The following is a 13,774-nucleotide window of genomic DNA, read 5'->3' as shown; positions in this document are numbered from 1 at the left end:
GTGAAAACCCATACACACGTGGCAGGATCTTGATAAACTGTGAAACACACATGCACACCTGGCAGGATCCTGATACATTGTGAAAACCCCAGACACACCTGGCAGGATCCTGATACACTGTGAAAACACCATACACACCTGGCAGGATCCTGATACACTGTGAAACCCCATACACACCTGGCAGGATCCTGATACACAGTGAAACCCCCATACACACCTGGCAGGATCTCTGATCCACTGTGAAAACTCCATACACGCCTGGCAGGACCTTGATAAACTGTGAAACACACATGCACACCTGGCAGGATCCTGATACACTGTGAAAACCCCATACACACCGAGCAGGATCCTGATGCACAGTGAAAACCCAAGCTCACCTGGCAGGACCCTGAACCTCTGTGAAAACCCATAAACACGTGGCAGGATCTTGATAAACTGTGAAACACACATGCACACCTGGCAGGATCCTGATACACTGTGAAATCCCCATACACACCTGGCAGGTTCCTGATCCACTTTGAAAACCCATACACATCTGGCAGGATCCTGGTACACTGTGAAAACCCCATACACACCGGGCAGGATCCTGATACACTGTGAACAACCCCGTACACACCTGGCAGGATCCTGATACACTGTGAATACCCCATACACACCTGGCAGGATGCTGATACGCTGTGAAAACCCCGAACACACCTGGCAGGATCCTGATGCACAGTGAATACCCCAAACACACCTGGCAGGATCCAGAATCACTGTGAAACCCCATACACATGTGGCAGGATCCTGATAAACTGTGAAACCCCCAAACACACCTGGCAGGATCCTGATAAACTGTGAAATCCACATAGACACCTGGCAGGATCCTGATCCACTGCGAAACCCCATACACACCAGGCAGGATCCTGATAAACTGTGAGACCCACATACACACCTGGCAGGATCCTGATGCACTGTGAAAATCCCATACACACCAGGCAGGATCCTGATAAACTGTGAAACCCACATACACACCTGGCAGGATCTTGATACACTGTGAAAACACGATACACATCTGGCAGGATCCTGATGCACTGTGAAAACCCCATCCACACGATGCAGGATCCTGATACACTGTGAAACCCCCATACACATCTGGAAGGATCCTGATGCATGGTGAAAACCCCATACACATCTGGCAGGATCCTGATGCACTGTGAAAACCCCATTCACATCTGGCAGGTTCCTGATGAACAGTGAAACCCCCATACAAACCTGGCAGGTTCCTGATAAACTGTGAAACCCACATACACACCTGGCAGGATCCTGATAAACAGTGAAACCCCCATACACACCTGGCAGGATCCTGATACACTGTGAAAACCCCATACACACGTGGCAGGATCCTGATCCACTGTGAAACCCCATACTCACCAGGCAGTTTCCTGATAAACTGTTAAATCCACATACACACCTGGCAGGAGCCTGATACACTGTGAAACCCACAAACACACCTGGCAGGATCCTGACACACTGTGAAAACCCCAGACACATCTGGAAGGATCCTGATGCACTGTGAAAAACCCATGCACATCTGGCAGGATCCTGATGCACTGTGAAAACCCCATTCACATCTGGCAGGATCCTGATAAGCTGTGAAACCCACATACACACCTGGCAGGATCCTGATAAACTGTGAAACCCCCAGACACAGCAGGCAGGATCCCGATAAACTGTGAAACCCCCATACACACCTGGCAGGATCCTGACAAACTGTGAAACCCCATACACACCTGGCAGGAAACTGATGAACTGTGAAACCAACATACACACCTGGCAGGATGCTGATAAACTGTGAAACCCCCATACACACCTGGCAGGATCCTGATAATCTGTGAAAACCCCAGACACACCTGGCAGGAACCTGATAAACTGTGAAACCCACATACACACCTGGCAGGATCCTGATACACTGTCGAACCCCCATACACACCTGGCATGATCCTGATAAACTGTTAAACCCGCATACTAACCTGGCGGGATCCTGATACACTGTGAAAACCCGATACACACCTGGCAGGGTCCTGATGAACAATGAAAACCCCATACACACCTGGCAGGATCCTGATACACTGTGAAAACCCCACACACACCTGGTAGGATCCTGATGCGCAGTGAAACCACAAACACACCTGGCAGGATCCTGAACCACTGTGAAAACCCATACACACGTGGCAGGATCTTGATAAACTGTGAAACACACATGCACACCTGGCAGGATCCTGATACACTGTGAAATCCCCACACACACCTGGCAGGTTCCTGATCCACTGTGACAACCCCATACACATCTGGCAGGATCCTGATACACTGTAAAAACCCCATACACACCTGGCAGGATCCTGATACACTGTGGAAACACCATACACACCTGGCAGGATCTTGATCCACTGCATATTCCACATACGCACCTGGCAGAATGCGAAAAAACTGTGAAACCACCATACACACCTGGCAGGATCCTGATATACTGTGAAAACCCATACACACCTGGCAGGATGCTGATCCACTGTGAAAACCCCATACACACCTGAAAGGAGCCTGATACACTGTGAAAACCCCATACACAACTGGCAGGATCCTGATGCACAGTGAAAACCCCAAACATACCTGGCAGGATCCTGATACACGGTGCAAACGCCTTACACACCTGGCAGGATCCAGATACACTGTGAAAACCCCATGCACTCCTAGCAGGATCCTGATGCACAGTGAAACCCCAAACACACCTGGCAGGATCCTGAACCACTGTGGAACCCCATACACACGTGGCAGGATACTGATAAACTGTGAAACACACATACACACCTGGCAGGATCCTGATACACTGTGAAAACCCCATACACACCTGGCAGGTTCCTGATCCACTGTGAAAAACCCATACACATCTGGCAGGATCCTGATACACTGTGAAAACCCCATACACACCTGGCAGGATCCTGATACACTGTGAACAACCCAAACACACCTGGCAGGATCCTGATACACTGTGAAATCCCCGTACACACCTGGCAGGATCCTGATGCACAGTGAATACCCCAAACACACCTGGCAGGATCCTGAACCATTGTGAAACCCCATACACATGTGGCAGGATCCTGTTAAACTGTGAAACCACCAAACACACCTGGCAGGATCCTGATAAACTGTGAAACACACATAGACACCTGGCAGGATCCTGATCCACTGTGAAACCCCATACACGCCAGGCAGGATCCTGATAAACTGTGAAACCCACATACACACCTGGCAGGATCCTGATGCACAGTGAAATCCCCATACACACCAGGCAGGATCCTGATAAACTGTGAAACCCACATACAAACCTGGCAGTATCCTGATTCACTGTGAAAACCCCATACGCACCTGGCAGGATGCTGCTAAACTGTGAAACCCCCATGCACACCTGGCAGGAGCCTGATGCACTGTGAAATCCCCGTACACACCTGGCATGTTCCTGATGTACAGTGAAATCCCATTCACATCTGGCAGGATCCTGATACACAGTGAAACCCCATTCACTTCTGGCAGGATCCTGATACACAGTGAAACCCCCATGCACACCTGGCAGGATCCTCATCCACTGTGAAAACTCCATACACGCCTGGCAGGACCTTGATAAACTGTGAACACCCCATACTCACCTGGCAGGATCCTGATACACTGTGAAATCCCTGACACACCTGGCAGGATCCTGATCCTCTATGAAAACCCCAAACACACCTGGCAGGATACCGATCCACTGAGAAAACTCCATACACATCTGGCAGGATCCTGATCCACTGTGAAAACCCCTTACACACCTGGCAGGATCCTGATCCACTGTGAAACCCCATTCACATCTGGCAGGGTCCTGATAAACTGTGAAAAATACATACACAACTGGCAGGATCCTGATACACTGTGAAAACCCCATACACACCGAGCAAGATCCTGATGCACAGTGAAACCCCAAACACACCTGGCAGGATCCTGAACAACTGTGAAAACCCATACACACGTGGCAGGATCTTGATAAACTGTGAAACACACATGCACACCTGGCAGGATCCTGATACACTGTGAAAACCCCATACACATCTGGCAGGATCCTGATAGGCTGCGAAAACCCCATACACACCTGGCAGGATCATGATACATTGTGAAAACACCATACACACCTGGCAGGATCCTGATGCACTGTGAAACCCCATACACACCTGGCAGGATCCTGATACACAGTGAAACCCCCATAGACACCTGGCAGGATCTCTGATCCACTGTGAAAACTCCATACACGCCTGGCAGGACCTTGATAAACTGTGAAACACACATGCACACCTGGCAGGATCCTGATACACTGTGAAAACCCCATACACACCGAGCAGGATCCTGATGCACAGTGAAAACCCAAGCTCACCTGGCAGGACCCTGAACCTCTGTGAAAACCCATAAACACGTGGCAGGATCTTGATAAACTGTGAAACACACATGCACACCTGGCATGTTCCTGATGTACAGTGAAACCCCATTCACATCTGGCAGGATCCTGATACACAGTGAAACCCCATTCACTTCTGGCAGGATCCTGATACACAGTGAAACCCCCATACACACCTGGCAGGATCCTGATCCACTGTGAAAACTCCATACACGCCTGGCAGGACCTTGATAAACTGTGAACACCCCATACACACCTGGCAGGATCTTGATACACTGTGAAATCCCTGACACACCTGGCAGGATCCTGATCCTCTATGAAAACCACAAACACACCTGGCAGGATACCGATCCACTGAGAAAACTCCATACACATCTGGCAGGATCCTGATCCACTGTGAAAACCCCTTACACACCTGGCAGGATCCTGATCCACTGTGAAACCCCATTCACATCTGGCAGGGTCCTGATAAACTGTGAAACCCACATACACACCTGGCAGGATCCTGATACACTGTGAAAACCCCATACACACCGAGCAAGATCCTGATGCACAGTGAAACCCCAAACACACCTGGCAGGATCCTGAACCACTGTGAAAACCCATACACACGTGGCAGGATCTTGATAAACTGTGAAACACACATGCACACCTGGCAGGATCCTGATACACTGTGAAAACCCCATACACATCTGGCAGGATCCTGATACGCTGCGAAAACCCCATACACACCTGGCAGGATCCTGATACACTGTGAAAACACCATACACACCTGGCAGGATCCTGATACACTGTGAAACCCCATACACACCTGGCAGGATCCTGATACACAGTGAAACCCCCATACACACCTGGCAGGATCTCTGATCCACTGTGAAAACTCCAGACACGCCTGGCAGGACCTTGATAAACTGTGAAACACACATGCACACCTGGCAGGATCCTGATACACTGTGAAAACCCCATACACACCGAGCAGGATCCTGATGCACAGTGAAAACCCAAGCTCACCTGGCAGGACCCTGAACCTCTGTGAAAACCCATAAACACGTGGCAGGATCTTGATAAACTGTGAAACACACATGCACACCTGGCAGGATCCTGATACACTGTGAAATCCCCATACACACCTGGCAGGTTCCTGATCCACTTTGAAAACCCATGCACAGCTGGCAGGATCCTGGTACACTGTGAAAACCCCATACACACCTGGCAGGATGCTGATACGCTGTGATAACCCCGAACACACCTGGCAGGATCCTGATGCACAGTGAATACCCCAAACACACCTGGCAGGATCCAGAATCACTGTGAAACCCCATACACATGTGGCAGGATCCTGATAAACTGTGAAACCCCCAAACACACCTGGCAGGATCCTGATAAACTGTGAAATCCACATAGACACCTGGCAGGATCCTGATCCACTGCGAAACCCCATACACACCAGGCAGGATCCTGATAAACTGTGAGACCCACATACACACCTGGCAGGATCCTGATGCACTGTGAAAATCCCATACACACCAGGCAGGATCCTGATAAACTGTGAAACCCACATACACACCTGGCAGGATCTTGATACACTGTGAAAACACGATACACATCTGGCAGGATCCTGATGCACTGTGAAAACCCCATACACAGGAAGCAGGATCCTGATACACTGTGAAACCCCCATACACATCTGGAAGGATCCTGATGCATGGTGAAAACCCCATACACATCTGGCAGGTTCCTGATGCACTGTGAAAACCCCATTCACATCTGGCAGGTTCCTGATGAACAGTGAAACCCCCATACAAACCTGGCAGGTTCCTGATAAACTGTGAAACCCACATACACACCTGGCAGGATCCTGATAAACAGTGAAACCCCCATACACACCTGGCAGGATCCTGATACACTGTGGAAAAACCCATACACACGTGGCAGGATCCTGATCCACTGTGAAACCCCATACTCACCAGGCAGTTTCCTGATAAACTGTTAAATCCACATACACACCTGGCAGGAGCCTGATACACTGTGAAACCCACATACACACCTGGCAGGATCCTGACACACTGTGAAAACCCCAGACACATCTGGAAGGATCCTGATGCACTGTGAAAAACCCATGCACATCTGGCAGGATCCTGATGCACTGTGAAAACCCCATTCACATCTGGCAGGATCCTGATAAACTGTGAAACCCACATACACACCTGGCAGGATTCTGATAAACTGTGAAACCCCCAGACACAGCAGGCAGGATCCCGATAAACTGTGAAACCCCCATACACACCTGGCAGGATCCTGACAAATTGTGAAACCCCCATACACACCTGGCAGGAAACTGATAAACTGTGAAACCAACATACACACCTGGCAGGATACTGATAAACTGTGAAACCAACATATGCACCTGGCAGGATCCAGATAATCTGTGAAAACCCCAGACACACCTGGCAGGATCCTGATAAACTGTGAAACCCACATACACACCTGGCAGGATCCTGATACACTGTCAAACCCCCATACACACCTGGCATGATCCTGATAAACTGTTAAACCCGCATACACACCTGGCGGGATTCTGATACACTGTGAAAACCCGATACACACCTGGCAGGGTCCTGATGCACAGTGAAAACCCCATACACACCTGGCAGGATCCTGATACACTGTGAAAACCCCACACACACCTGGTAGGATCCTGATGCGCAGTGAAACCCCAAACACACCTGGCAGGATCCTGAACCACTGTGAAAACCCATACACAAGTGGCAGGATCTTGATAAACTGTGAAACACACATGCACACCTGGCAGGATCCTGATGCACTGTGAAATCCCCACACACATCTGGAAGGATCCTGATGCACTGTGAAAGACCCATGCACATCTGGCAGGATCCTGATGCACTGTGAAAACCCCATTCACATCTGGCAGGATCCTGATAAACTGTGAAACCCACATAGACACCTGGCAGGATCCTGATAAACTGTGAAACCCCCAGACACAGCAGGCAGGATCCCGATAAACTGTGAAACCCCCATACACACCTGGCAGGATCCTGACAAACTGTGAAACCCCCATACACACCTGGCAGGAAACTGATAAACTGTGAAACCAACATACACACCTGGCAGGATGCTGATAAACTGTGAAACCAACATATGCACCTGGCAGGATCCAGATAATCTGTGAAAAACCCAGACACACCTGGCAGGATCCTGATAAACTGTGAAACCCACATAAACACCTGGCAGGATCCTGATACACTGTCAAACCCCCATACACACCTGGCATGATCCTGATAAACTGTTAAACCCGCATACACACCTGGCGGGATCCTGATACACTGTGAAAACCCGATACACACCTGGCAGGGTCCTGATGCACAGTGAAAACCCCATACACACCTGGCAGGATCCTGATACACTGTGAAAACCCCACACACACCTGGTAGGATCCTGAAGCGCAGTGAAACCCCAAACACACCTGGCAGGATCCTGAACCACTGTGAAAACCCATACACAAGTGGCAGGATCTTGATAAACTGTGAAACACACATGCACACCTGGCAGGATCCTGATGCACTGTGAAATCCCCACACACACCTGGCAGGTACCTGATCCACTGTGAAAACCCCATACACATCTGGCAGGATTCTGATACACTGTGAAAACCCCATACACACCTGGCAGGATCCTGATACACTGTGGAAACACCATACACACCTGGCAGGATCCTGATCCACTGCATATTCCCCATACGCACCTGGCAGGATGCGAAAAAACTGTGAAACCACCATACACACCTGGCAGGATCCTGATATACTGTGAAAACCCATACACACCTGGCAGGATGCTGATCCACTGTGAAAACCCCATACACACCTGAAAGGAGCCTGATACACTGTGAAAACCCCATACACAACTGGCAGGATCCAGATACACTGTGAAAACCCCATACACTCCTAGCAGGATCCTGATGCACAGTGAAACCCCAAACACACCTGGCAGGATCCTGAACCACTGTGAAACCCCATACACACGTGGCAGGATCCTGATAAACTGTGAAACCCACATACACACCTGGCAGGATCCTGATACACTGTGAAAACCCCATACACACCTGGCAGGTTCCTGATCCACTGTGAAAAACCCATACACATCTGGCAGGATCCTGATACACTGTGAAAACCCCATACACACCTGGCAGGATCCTGATACACTGTGAACAACCCAAACACACCTGGCAGGATCCTGATACACTGTGAAAACGCCATACACACCTGGCAGGATCCTGATACACTGTGAAATCCCCGTACACACCTGGCAGGATCCTGATGCACACTGAATACCCCAAACACACCTGGCAGGATCCTGAACCATTGTGAAACCCCATACACATGTGGCAGGATCCTGTTAAACCGTGAAACCACCAAACACACCTGGCAGGATCCTGATAAACTGTGAAACACACATAGACACCTGGCAGGATCCTGATACACTGTGAAACCCCATACACGCCATGCAGGATCCTGACAAACTGTGAAACCCACATACACACCTGGCAGGATCCTGATGCACTGTGAAATCCCCATACACACCAGGCAGGATCCTGATAAACTGTGAAACCCACATACAAACCTGGTAGTATCCTGATTCACTGTGAAAACCCCATACACACCTGGCAGGATCCTGATACACTCTGAAAACCCCATACACACCTGGCAGGATCCTGATGCACTGTGAAAACCCCATACACACGATGCAGGATCCTGATACACTGTGAAACACGCATACACATCTGGAAGGATCCTGATGCACTGTGAAAACCCCATACATATCTGGCAAGGATCCGGATGCCCTGTGAAAACCCCATTCACATCTGGCAGTTCCCTGATAAACTGTGAAACACACATACACACCTGGCAGGATCCTGATGAACTGTGAAACACCCAGACACACCAGGCAGAAACCTGATGAACTGTGAAACTCCCATACACACCTGGCAGGATCCTGATAAACTGTGAAACCCACATACACACCTGGCAGGACCTGATAAACTGTGAAACCCCCATACACACCTCGCAGGATCCTGATACACTGTGAAAACCCCATACACACGTGGCAGGATACTGATCCACTGTGAAACCCCATACACACCAGGCAGGATTCTGATAAACTGTGAAACCCACATACACACCTGGCAGGAGCCTGATACACTGTGAAACCCACATACACAACTGGCAGGATCCAGACACACTGTGAAAACCCCAGACACACCAGGCAGGATCCTGATAAACTGTGAAACCCACATACACACCTGACAGGGTCCTGATAAACTGTGAAACCCCATGGACACGTGGCAGGATCCTGATACACAGTGAAACCCCCAGACACATCTGGAAGGATCCTGATGCACTGTGAAAAACCCATACACATCTGGCAGGATCCTGATGCACTGTGAAAACGCCATTCACATCTGGCAGGATCCTGATAAACTGTGAAACCCCCAGACACACCTGGGAGGATCCTGACAAACTGTGAAACCAACATACACACCTGGCATGATCCTGATAAACTGTGAAAACCCCATAAACACCTGGCAGGTTCCTGATAAACTGTGAAAACCCCGGACACATCTGGCAGGATCCTGATAAACTGTGAAACCCACATACACACCTGGCAGGATCCTGATGCACTGTGAAACCCCCAAACACACCTGGCATGATCCTGATAAAATGTGAAACACACATACACACCTGGCAGGATACTGATACACTGTGAAAATCCCATACACACCTGACAGCATCCTGATGGACAGTGAGAACCCCATATACAACTGGCAGGATCCTGATACACTGTGAAAACCCCATACACACCTGGCAGGATCCTGATACACTGTGAAAACCCCACACACACCTGTCAGGATCCTGATCCACTGTAAAAACCCCATACACACCTGGCAGGATCCTGATCCACTGTGAAAACCCCATCCACACTTGGCAGGATCCTGATAAACTGTGAAAACCCCATACACACCTGGCAGGATCCTGATACACTGTGAAAACACCATGCACAACTGGCAGGATCCTGATCCACTGTATATTCCCCATACGCACCTGGCAGGATGCTGCTAAACTGTGAAACCCCCATGCACACCTGGCAGGAGCCTGATGCACTGTGAAATCCCCGTACACACCTGGCATGTTCCTGATGTACAGTGAAACCCCATTCACATCTGGCAGGATCCTGATACACAGTGAAACCCCATTCACTTCTGGCAGGATCCTGATACACAGTGAAACCCCCATACACACCTGGCAGGATCCTGATCCACTGTGAAAACTCCATACACGCCTGGCAGGACCTTGATAAACTGTGAACACCCCATACACACCTGGCAGGATCCTGATACACTGTGAAATCCCTGACACACCTGGCAGGATCCTGATCCTCTATGAAAACCCCAAACACACCTGGCAGGATACCGATCCACTGAGAAAACTCCATACACATCTGGCAGGATCCTGATCCACTGTGAAAACCCCTTAAACACCTGGCAGGATCCTGATCCACGTGAAACCCCATTCACATCTGGCAGGGTCCTGATAAACTGTGAAACCCACATACACACCTGGCAGGATCCTGATACACTGTGAAAACCCCATACACACCGAGCAGGATCCTGATGCACAGTGAAACCCCAAACACACCTGGCAGGATCCTGAAGAACTGTGAAAACCCATACACACGTGGCAGGATCTTGATAAACTGTGAAACACGCATGCACACCTGGCAGGATCCTGATACACTGTGAAATCCCCATACACACCTGGCAGGTTCCTGATCCACTGTGAAAACCCCATACACATCTGGCAGGATCCTGATACGCTGCGAAAACCCCATACACACCTGGCAGGATCCTGATACACTGTGAAAACACCATACACACCTGGCAGGATCCTGATACACTGTGAAACCCCATACACACCTGTCAGGATCCTGATACACATTGAAACCCCATACACACCTGGCAGAATCCCGATCCAATGTGAAAACTCCATACACGCCTGGATGGACCTTGATAAACTGTGAAACACACATGCACACCTGGCAGGATCCTGATACACTGTGAAATCCCCATACACACCTGACAGGTTCCTGATCCACTTTGAAAACCCATACACATCTGGCAGGATCCTGGTACACTGTGAAAACCCCATACACACCGGGCAGGATCCTAATACACTGTGAACAACCCCGTACACACCTGGCAGGATCCTGATACACTGTGAAAACCCCATACACACCTGGCAGGATGCTGATACGCTGTGAAAACCCCGAACACACCTGGCAGGAGCCTGATGCACAGTGAATACCCCAAACACACCTGGCAGGATCCTGAATCACTGTGAAACCCCATACACATGTGGCAGCATCCTGATAAACTGTGAATCCCCCAAACACACCTGGCAGGATCCTGATAAACTGTGAAATCCACATAGACACCTGGCAGGATCCTGATCCACTGCGAAACCCCATACACACCAGGCAGGATCCTGATAAACTGTGAGACCCACATACACAACTGGCAGGATACTGATGCACTGTGAAAACCCCATACACACCTGGCAGGATCCTGATAAACTGTGAAACCCACATACACACCTGGCAGGATCTTGATACACTGTGAAAACACGATACACATCTGGCAGGATCCTGATGCACTGTGAAAACCCCATACACACGATGCAGGATCCTGATACACTGTGAAACCCCCATACACATCTGGAAGGATCCTGATGCATGGTGAAAACCCCATACACATCTGGCAGGATCCTGATGCACTGTGAAAACCCTATTCACATCTGGCAGTTTCCTGATGAACAGTGAAACCCCCATACACACCTGGCAGGTTCCTGATAAACTGTGAAACCCACAGACACACCTGGCAGGATCCTGATAAACAGTGAAACCCCCATACACACCTGGCAGGATCCTGATACACTGTGAAAACCCCATACACACGTGGCAGGATCCTGATCCACTGTGAAACCCCATACTCACCAGGCAGTTTCCTGATAAACTGTTAAATCCACATACACACCTGGCAGGAGCCTGATACACTGTGAAACCCACATACACACCTGGCAGGATCCTGACACACTGTGAAAACCCCAGACACATCTGGAAGGATCCTGATGCACTGTGAAAAACCCATGCACATCTGGCAGGATCCTGATGCACTGTGAAAACCCCATTCACATCTGGCAGGATCCTGATAAACTGTGAAACCCACATACACACCTGGCAGGATCCTGATAAACTGTGAAACCCCCAGACACAGCAGGCAGGATCCCGATAAACTGTGAAAACCCCATACACACCTGGCAGGATCCTGACAAACTGTGAAACCCCCATACACACCTGGCAGGAAACTGATAAACTGTGAAACCAACATACACACCTGGTCGGATGCTGATAAACTGTGAAAACCCCAGACACACCTGGCAGGATGCTGATAATCTGTGAAACCCCCAGACACACCTGGCAGGATCCTGATAAACTGTGAAACCCGCATACACACCTGGCAGGATCCTGATAAACTGTTAAACCCGCATACACACCTGGCGGGATCCTGATACACTGTGAAAACCCGATACACACCTGGCAGGGTCCTGATGCACAGTGAAAACCCCATACACACCTGGCAGGATCCTGATACACTGTGAAAACCCCACACACACCTGGTAGGATCCTGATGCGCAGTGAAACCCCAAACACACCTGGCAGGATCCTGAACCACTGTGAAAACCCATACACACGTGGCAGGATCTTGATAAACTGTGAAACACACATGAACACCTGGCAGGATCCTGATACACTGTGAAATACCCACACACACCTGACAGGTTCCTGATCCACTGTGAAAACCCCATACATATCTGGCAGGATCCTGATACACTGTGAAAACCCCATACACACCTGGCAGGATCCTGATACACTGTGGAAACACCATGCTCATCTGGCAGGATCCTGATCCACTGCATATTCCCCATACGCACCTGGCAGGATGCGAAAAAACTGTGAAACCAGCATACACACCTGGCAGGATCCTGATATACTGTGAAAACCCATACACACCTGGCAGGATCCTGATATACTGTTAAACCCCCATGCACATCTGGCAGGATCCTGATACACAGTGAAACGCCATTCACATCTGGCAGGATCCTGAGACACTGTGAAACCCCATACACACCTGGCAGGATCCTGATACACTGTGAAACCCCATACACACCTGGCAGGATCCTGATA

The sequence above is a fragment of the Heterodontus francisci genome, unplaced genomic scaffold (assembly GCF_036365525.1).
Source record: "Heterodontus francisci isolate sHetFra1 unplaced genomic scaffold, sHetFra1.hap1 HAP1_SCAFFOLD_84, whole genome shotgun sequence".
NCBI lineage: Eukaryota > Metazoa > Chordata > Chondrichthyes > Heterodontiformes > Heterodontidae > Heterodontus > Heterodontus francisci.
The sequence above is the reverse complement of the archived record's forward strand: the minus strand, read 5'-3'. Positions refer to the sequence as shown.